The following is a 9,997-nucleotide window of genomic DNA, read 5'->3' on the forward strand; positions in this document are numbered from 1 at the left end:
GGGAGATCCCACCGACAGGAACGGCTGGAAAATCCTGCCCTATGTTTCTGTTGATATCTTGGGCTGGATTCTCCGCACCCCAACGCCAAAATCAGGTCCGGCGCTGAGGCGGAGAATCCAATTCCACGCCGGTTCCTTGATTTTCCAATGAAGTATGCCCCACCTGCGGTCATTGCCAGAGGCCCAGCCCGCTATTCTCCGCCCATGGCCGGCTAAAGCCCCAATGGCATGGATCTAATCTGGTCCGTTCAGGATACTCACGTGGAAGCTGCGGACTCAGTCCATGGCCGCCATGGTTGGGTGCGGGCCGATCAGAGGGCAGGGGAGGCCTCATACGGGACTGGGGTGTTTATGAGCGGGTGGTCTGGGTCAACAGTCGACAGGCCTAAGCGGGAATCGGACCTGGGATCCTGGAGCTGTGAAGCAACATTGCTAACCACTGCGCTACCACAGATAGGGTGGGGGCATAGGTCTGGGTGAAGTGCTTTTTCGGTGGGTCGATGGGCTGAATGGCCTCCTTCTGCACTGCAGGGATTCTATGATTCTATAAAAATCAGGTCAGGTGCTGGGTTTCTGTGGTGAGTAACTTACCTCTTGATTCCCCAAAGACTTTCCATCATCAACAAGACACAAATCAACAAGTCACAAATCAAAGTATGATGGAATAGTCTCAAAATGCCTGAATGAGTGAAGCTACATGATGACCCATCACCACACTACAACAACACCCCAGGGTTGAAATTTTCTGGCCATTCCTGTTGACAGTGTCAGGACCAGAAGATTCTGCCGCTAGTTGCCTTTGCCACTGCAGAACAGGTGGGAAATCCCACCCAAGAAGTGTGCACCAAGCAGTAAAAAGCAACCTACTTGAATGAAACCCCATCCACCATCTTAAACATTTACTTACTCCAATACCAGTGTACAGTGGAAGTAGCATGTGTACCATCTGCAAGATGCACTGCAGAGACTTCCAAAGTTCCTTTGACTGAAACATCCAAACCCATGACATCTAATGCCAAGGGCAGCAGGTGCACGGTAACACCCACCACCTACAAGTTGCACTCCTAGGCAGAGATCATTCTGATTTGGAACTATATCAACGTTCCTTTATTGTCACTGCGGCAACATTCTGAAACTCCCTATCCAATAGCACTGGGAGTGCATCAACATCCTTCATCCTGAAGATCACCACAACCTTCTCAAGGGCAATTAGGGATGGGCAACAAATACTGGCTTTGTTGGCAATGCCCACATCCCTTGAGTGCACAGAACAAAATATTGTAATTGGTATCGTGGATAACCACCCTTTATCAATACATTCAATATTATAATAACCTTTAATCTTCTCTGCTCCATCAAATAAAGCTCTAGTTTTTCAAGACACTTGGCATAACGTTATGTTCTCCTTGCTTTTATTACCCTGATAAATCTTTGTTGCACTTTTCCATGGTTCAACAATCATTTCCCGATGTGATTTTGAAAATTGCACGCAGTACTCAAAATGTGGTTGAATCAATGTTATACAGATTCACAATTATCTCCTTATTTGTTAAATAACCCTATATATAACACCCAGAGGGCCATTTCATCTTTTTATGGTTTTTCTGCACCTGCAATCTTTTTTTAAATATCCACATTCCTGTTTCTCCATTCCAGTTAGACCATACATATATTTGGATTTTCTGTTATTTTTCCCCAACTCTACATTTTCACGTGCATCTGGCACGATGACACAGTCGCTAGCACAGCTGTCTCACAGCGCCAGGGACCCGGGTTCGATTCCAGCCTTGGGTGACTGAGTGGCAATTGCATGTTCTCCCCCCTGCCTGCGTGGGTTTTCTCCCACAATCCGAAGATGTGCAGGTTAGGTGGATTGGCCATGCCACATTTCACCTTAGTGTACAAAGATGTGCAGGTTAGGTGGATTGGCCATGACCAATACACGGGATTACGGTGATAGGGCGGAGGACTGGGTCTAGGTAGGGTGCTCTTTTGGAGGGTCGGTGCAAACTCGAGGAGTTTAATGGCCTTCTTCTGCACTGTAGGGATTCTATGGATTCTAATAACAATAATAATAATCGCTTATCGTCACAAGTAGGCTTCAATTAAGTTACTGTGAAAAGCCACTGTTCACCACATTCCGGCACCTGTTCAGGGAGGCCGGTACAGGAATTGAACCCATGCTGCTGGCGTTGTTCTAGCATTATACGCCAGCTGTTTAGCCCACTGTGCTAAACCGGCACCTAGATGGATACATCTACACTGCAATATATTTGTTGTAAATCTGTCTATGACATGAATGTGGCTATGTATTCAATGCAATGTCCCCCTTTTTCCCTCACTGTTTGCGATACCATGAAATCCAGCATCTATTGGGAAATTTGCTGATAGATTTTTTTGCTGTAAACGTATGCCATTGGCAAATGGATTGTGATTGACGAAACAGATTTCATGTAATCCCCTTAACCATTGACAGAGAGATGAGACTTTTATTTCTATTTGGCTGGGCTGCATTCAAATTGAAATCGAAAAAAATACATGAGTGATGTGCTGGCCCATTGCATCACCCAGTCACTCTTGTTTGTATGTCAGTAATAAATAATATGTTTGCTGCAACTGTCCTGCAAATTGGAAACAAATAATGAAATTCGTTGAGATGAAGTAGAAGCCTGAAGTTATATTGCATGAGCATTCAACACGTCAGTGAAACTTTGGTACCCATAGGCTCTGAGAATCTGATTTGCTCAGTTGGAGTCCAAAGATCAAAGGGATCCGATCTTTTTGGTTCTTCACAGTTTTAATTAGAATGGAACTGTTCTCATCACTTTATCTGCTCAGATCGTTGAATTGCTTCCCAGAGTCAAAGAGTTGCTAGAACAGAATCAAAATTTTGTTTCATCTGACGCTTTTGCAGAATAGTTTCCACCGTATTAATTACTCACTTCTTTGTGAAATAAAACCAACCAGCCCATTTATATTTTGAGAACAGCTATCAGCTTTTAAGTTCAATCAGCTAACAGTTCAAGGAAGAATGTGGGAGCCAGGAACAACATCGTAAGTACCTAAAAATGAGGTGTCGACCTGGTGAAGCTACAGCACAGGATGACTTGCATGCGAATGAGTATAGGCAGCAAGTGATGGACAAAGCTAAGTGATCCCACAACCAGGAAATCAAATCTAAGCTCTGGAGTCCTGCCACATGCAGTTGTGATTGGTGGTGGACAATTAAACAATGAACTGGAGGAGGAGACTCCATAAATATTCCCATCCTCAATGATGGGGGAGCCCAGAAAATCAGTACAAAAGAGAAGGTGAAGCATTTGCACCCATCTTCAGCCAGAAGGGCCAAGTGGATGATTCATCTCAGACTTTCCCTGAGATTCTCAGTATGACAGATGTCAGTCTTTAGCCAATTCAATTCAATCCACGTGATATCAAGAAACAGCTGAAGGCACTGGATACCGCAAAGACTATGGATCCTGACAACATGCTGACAATAGTACTGCCGATTAGTGCTCCAGAATTAGCCATGCCCCTAGCCAAGCTGTTCCCATTATAGCTGCAATACTAGCAATGACCCGACAGTATACAAAATTGCCCAGGTATGTGCTATAAATAAAACTCCGGACAGATCCAACCCGGCCAATTACTGCCCCATCAGCCTACTCTCAATCATCAGCAAAGTGGCAGAGAATTTATTTACAGTGCTATCAAATGGCACTTACTCAGAAATAACTTGCTAACTGATGTTCAATTTTGGTTCCAGCAGGGCCCCTCAGTTTCTAACCTCATCGCAGCCTTGGTTCAAACGTGGACAAAAGAGCTGAACCAAACAGATGAGGTGAGAGCCACTGCTCTTGACATCAAGGCAACAATGACTGAGTGTGGCATAAACCAGCCCTAGCAAAACTGGAATCAATGGGAAATGTCATAATTAGCACAAGGGAGGATGTTTGTTGTTATTGAGGTCAATCATCTTAGTCCCAGGACATCACTGCAGGAGTTCCTCAGGGTAGTGTACGAGGCCCATCTTCAGCTGCTTCAACAATGGCATTCTGCCTGTCATAAGGTTAAAGGTGGGGGTGTTCCCTGATGATTGCACAATGTGGAACACCATTCGCGACTCCTCAAATTGTGAAGCACTCCATGTCCATATGTAAAAAGACCTGGACAACATTCACGTTTGAACTGATAAGTGGCAAGTAATGTTGTGCCACACAAGTGCCAGGTAATGACCATCTCCAACAGAAGAAAATTATACCATCTCCCCTTTACATCTTATGCCATTGCCATCACTGAATCCCCCACGATCAACATCCTAATGGAGTTGCCATTGACCAGAAACTGAATTGGACCAGCCATATAAATGCTATGGATAGAAAAGCAGTTCAGAGGTTGGAATCCTGTGGTGAGTAACTCACTTCCTCACTCCAGAAAGTCTGTACACCATCTGGAAGACTGTCTGAAACTCCACAATTCCGGAGTGTGTTGGAATGCTCTCCACTTGCCTGAACGAGTGCAGCTTAAACTCAAGAAGCTCAATACCATCCAGGACAAAACAGTCCATTTGATTGGCACCCCATCCGCCAACTTCAACATTCACTCCCTCCACCACTGATGTATAGTGGCAGCAGTGTGTACAATCTACAAGATGCACTGCAGAAACTCACCAAGGTCCTTTTACAGCACCTTCCAAACATATGGGGCGGGATTTTCTAATCCCGTGGCAGAGTGTCCACGCCGTTATAAACGCCATCGCGTTCTATGACACCGTGAACAGGCCACTGCCAGGACTAATTCTGGCCCCAACAGGGGGCCAGCACAGCGCTGGAGCGGTTCACGCTGCTCCAGCTGCTTATCCCGGCACAAACTGTGCGCCCCGGGATCCACGCATAGCAGTGGCTGCCGATCCCGGCGTGAACTGTGCACTGCGGGATCTGCGCATGCACAGTGGCCTCCTTCAAAACACCGGCCCTAACGCAACATGGCACAGGACTGCAGGGGCCAGCGTGTAGGAAAGGATGCCCCCCGCTAGAGAGGCTGGCCTGCCGATTGTTGGGCCCCGATCGCGGGCCAGGCCACATCGGAGGCCTGCTCCGGGGTCAGACCCCCCCTCCACCCCCCACAGGCCACCACTCGACCCTTCAATGCTGAGGTCCCGCCGGCTGAGAGCAGGTTAGAACGCTGCCGGCGGGACTCATTTTTTTTTCCACGGCCGCTTTCCCATCCGGGCCGGAGAATCACGGGGGGGGAGGGGGGGGGGGGCATAGAGCGGCCCGCAACCAGCGCTGTGCCAACCACGCTGGCGCCGGAGAATCGTGTGCCGGCGTCGGGGCGGCATGGCCCGGTGGCGGGGATTCTCTGGCCCGGCCCAGGGCTGGGAGAATCCCGCCCATCTACTACCAAAAAGGCCGGGAGCGAGAGATGCATAATACTTGCCACCTACAAGTACCCCTCCAGGCTACGCACCATCCTAACTTGGAACTATATAGCCATTCCCTTACTGTTGCTGGGTACAGAGCCTTCCAAATATCACTGTGGGTGTACCTACACCTCATGGGCTCCAGTGGTTTAAGACGGGGGGGTATCACCACCATCTTTTCAAGGCCAATTAAGGATAGGCAATAAATGCTGCTCTAGCCATTGACACCCATATCCTGTGAAAGAACTTTTAAAACACGGATATTTGGGAAACATGTACACTTTTGGTGAATAGAAATAATTGGCAAAGCGATCATATTTTATGCTGGAAAATCATAACTTTGTATGGGGAAAGTAGAACTGGAGATACAAAGGGTGTTTTAAAGGCTTGTCAAAAAGCATTTCCTTAGATTGGAGAAGTGTCATAATGTTGTTTGGCTGTGCTGAAGCAGAAACCTGAGCGAATGGAAACGATTCGCCGAGTTAGTGCAATTTTGAGCACAATTTGCACCAAGACTGCTGATTGCACTCCAAGCAGAAACTCCTGGTACAGTATTGGTTTGAATAGATCAGAATTAAGGGAAATAGTAAAGAAATAAGAAAATCCAGACCTTTAGTGTTTCAAAAATGTTCTATCCTTTCATTCCTGGTTGGTCTCCCATAGGGGCAGCAGGGTAGTAGGGGCAGCAGGGTAGCATGGTGGTTAGCATAAATACTTCACAGCTCCAGGGTCCCAGGTTCGATTCCCGGCTGGGTCACTGTCTGTGTGGAGTCTGCACGTCCTCCCCCTGTGTGCGTGGGTTTCCTCCGGGTGCTCCGGTTTCCTCCCACAGTCCAAAGATGTGCGGGTTAGGTGGATTGGCCATGCTAAATTGCCCGTAGTGTCCTAATAAAAGTAAGGTTAAGGTGGGGGGGGGGGTTGTTGGGTTATGGTTATGGTTATGGTTATGGGTATAGGGTGGATACGTGGGTTTGAGTAGGGTGATCATGGCTCGGTACAACATTGAGGGCCGAAGGGCCTGTTCTGTGCTGTACTGTTCTATGTTCTATGTTCTATTTGAAACTCCATAAACTTGACGTCATCTAAAACTTTAGTTGTATCAGAGTCCTAACCTGGTTCAAGTCTCATTCACATATTACTCCTGTGCATTGCTCCCAGACAAGCAATTATCTGATCTAACACTTGAGAGTAGTCAGTTTGTGACTCATTCTTACCCGCACGGTTTCATACACCCATACACTGATGAGGGTATCGTGAGCTACTCTATATCCCTAGTCAAGCTCTGTTTTCTTATGAGAACCTATTTTCTGCAGGTCACCTCAGTCGTTCTAAGTATGTTTACACTCTTGGTGCCAAAGTGAGATCCCGTTCAATTGATATCAGATCAAGACGTTGCAAAGTAATCGGGATCTTTTACTTGTTACATGTTTGACTGCCCAGAGTTAGGTCATGCGATGGGCTGTATTCATTCATGAACGTGCTGCACCCATTCAGGTTTTCATCCTCACAAAAAAAAATGTCAGATTTGCACTGAGTATTTAAAACGGTATATTTGAAATCTTCTGTTTTGTGACCCAACTCAATGTTAATGTCACGAGACAGCTTAATCTGAATTCGGTCTAAGCAACTAATTCTGCAACATTTGAACATGGCCAAATCCACAAGAAATGCTAATTTATGTCTGAAGTACAAAGAGAACATCTGGCCTCATCTCATTCTCTTTCTCAATTTTCGACCCAGTTTCTCCCTCATCTTCTCACCCTTTCCCGGCCTTATTTATTTCTCTTTCCTCTGCACAATAATCATTTCAGCATACGTCCCCCTTTTTTTAATCATTGCAAATCTCTCTCACATTACACATCTGAGCTGCTTCTGCTGCCACTGCCTGTTAACACGGTTTGAAATACGACATTATTATCTGTTATCAGCTTTTGATTCCTGACTCTAATCATTACTACTAGAAACTGTTCAAACTCAAGATAATTAGCACAGAATCCAGCAGTTCCACCAGCTACAGATGCATGTTAAAGAGATCTTCTGCTGTACTGTCGTTTCTGTCAGAGCTGCCTCCTGGGGCTCAGCAGCAGAAAAAAAAAGATTCCAACACAATTTCTTTAGATATCAGTCTCTCCATGGGCCAATTCAGCCCACGCACAATCCCACATCAAACAGCTTGTGGATAAGTCAGTCTTCCCCTGGCTAGCTGGAATTTTTAAACTAAGCTGGTTTTGTGTGTGTCTGTTTTCTCTCTACCTTCGAACAAGCCTGTTGGCTAGAATTTACAATTCCCTGCTGGTGCTATGCTTGTGATGATTATTTTTCTTAACATCCATTCTGTTCTGACTGTAGTACACATGGATAGGTTTATATTTATTCCGCTTTCCAACCATTCCAAAAGGTAAAAAGAAAGAAAACATACAGCTGACACTCTCTTCCCTATCTAGGACAGTCATTCACCTTTGAAGTTTTCACTATGATATTACAGAAATAAATTACAGATACATAGCCCACACCCTACCAACTATAAACATAATATTGTGCAAATTGCAACCATTTATTAGCAGAGACAATTCCTTGCCAAATATAGAAATCTGGTAACAATATATTCATATGTGGAACTTATGTTGAAACCCAAATTTATTTCTGATACGCTTAGTGCATATATATAATATATATTTGTTTTTATGTGACTCCAAATGTATCTGAATGTATAAAATATCATTATAAACAATTGCTTTCATCCATTCTAAACTTTTAGATATCGCAAGATTTCCCCTCTAAATGATTACACACTACGCAACAAGAATAGGATGGAAGAGGAGGGGGGAGAGGGAATAAGAGCATTTTCCACTGAGGTTTTAACTTCTGGCAAATGCAGAGTTGTGCATTAACAGTTCCCTTTGTGCTAAGTGTTTAAAAGCTGCCTTAATGCACAGCAGGCTAAGGCAATTAAGCCATGTTCAGCAACATCAGAAAATGTGCAGTTATTTGTAATGAAAAGCCTGCATGAAAGAATACAAATGATTCAGTTCTATAACCTTACAAAATGTTAAATGATACAACTGATGAGCAGTACAGAAGAAACACTTAACAGCAGCATGCAATTTAATACTGCAAATGCTGCCTTTATTGTGCTTTTCACGTTGCATTTAAAAGGTAAATTATCAGTGTTAATGAAATTAGCAGACATACAAGGGTGAAAACAGAAGAATACTTAAAATTTACTGGTTCAGTACTCACGCTAACATGTAACTTTACCCTTGTATTGAATGAACTATTTTTGAAGATCACATACATCTGTCCTCTTTGGCATGAATTTTAGTTAATTTTCATAATCTCTCTTGCAGTGCAGAGGAAATACAGAGTTGTGCGTCTAGGTGAACTGATACAAGTAAAAGCCATAAATTTCCGCTCTTCCACTGATCCTGTTAAGGAGTATTTGACCTCAGTTTGACTGTCTCATCATCCTTCCTTTAGCCCCTTTGGCTGCTAGTGCCGGCTCTCGGAGACAGAGCAGGAGCCAGATTGGATCTGTGTGTCCTCTGACACTTACAAGCTTTATAAACCACCCCTAACAGTCTGAGAAAGAAAAGAAAATGAGTAGCCAAGACCAAGCCCATAATCACTCCATTGCATTCTCTCTGTGTCTCTGTTCTTCTTCATCCACTTCTGCATTCCATCAGTAAGAGTCTCAGATTCCCACCACTATTATCTCTTCTGTCTCCCAAATGTGGTACCAATTCTAAAATCATGTAGGATTTTCATAGTGCTCAGAACAAATCCTTATAGAATCCTAGATAATAAAGCTTAAATTCTAAAAGAAGGCTATTGTGCTTTAAAGGATCTGATAGATCTCTAGAAAGTAATTTCAAATCCTGCAAGGTTTTTTTTTTGGGAAAGCTTTTTTCTTCCTGTGCGATATTTTTAATCTAGTCCATCTCTTTGCAATGTCTTTCCTCTCTATTCTTCACGATTCTCAGCCCCTCTACCTCTTCTGTCTCTCTCTGTCTTCGTACATAGCCCCTTTGCCACATTCAAAAGACAATGAAATGTTGTACTTACAGAACTGTGCAGATCAGAGTTAAACTGCTGGTTGGGTTGCTAATATCCCGAGGCAGAGACAGTCAGAGTTTCCTTCAGCTGCACAGAGCTCGATCAGTCAGCATCTCCCCTCAGCAACCATCGCAAGCACTGACAGCTCCGACTGATGCTCACAAACACACAAACTGACAGGTGCTGTCTGACGACGACTTGAGGTGACTGCCTAATTAACTTGACCCTTCCAGGCGATAAATTAGTGTTGTCAAGACACAAGCGTGACTCAAACGGGCTTCTGCCTCATTTCATTTATTCTTATTGCCTAGCTGAAAATATTAACAGAAAATAATTGTTGTTCCTTCAGTCACCTGGGCTTTATGAATGTACTTTAGCTCCATGTTATTTGGGTTACTTCTGTGATGCTCTTGAAGATTTTATTAATTAAGTGTAAATATCGCCTCTCAAATATTCCTTTAGTTCCTTATTGCGGAAGAAACCTTTTAGCGATGGTACAGTGGTGACTTTTGGCAAACAACT

General features: G+C 44.3%; 1 protein-coding gene across 6 annotated transcripts in view; it reads right to left on the reverse strand.

Moving 5' to 3' along the window:
* Positions 1-9,635, reverse strand: part of rbfox3a (RNA binding fox-1 homolog 3a) — a 1,730,437-nt gene extending 1,720,802 nt beyond the window's left edge. For 4 of the 6 annotated variants that reach the window (XM_038776720.1, XM_038776727.1, XM_038776722.1 and 1 more), the window contains exon 1: positions 9,485-9,635. The gene's annotated coding sequence lies outside the window, so the exon portion shown is untranslated. Of the gene's footprint in view, positions 1-8,662; positions 9,141-9,484 lie in introns of those variants that run through there. The other 2 variants (XM_038776721.1, XM_038776719.1) reach the window with 1 other exon arrangement.
* Between the last annotated feature and the right edge of the window lie 362 nt (positions 9,636-9,997).

Source organism: Scyliorhinus canicula, chromosome 18, assembly GCF_902713615.1.
Source record: "Scyliorhinus canicula chromosome 18, sScyCan1.1, whole genome shotgun sequence".
Classification (NCBI taxonomy): domain Eukaryota; kingdom Metazoa; phylum Chordata; class Chondrichthyes; order Carcharhiniformes; family Scyliorhinidae; genus Scyliorhinus; species Scyliorhinus canicula.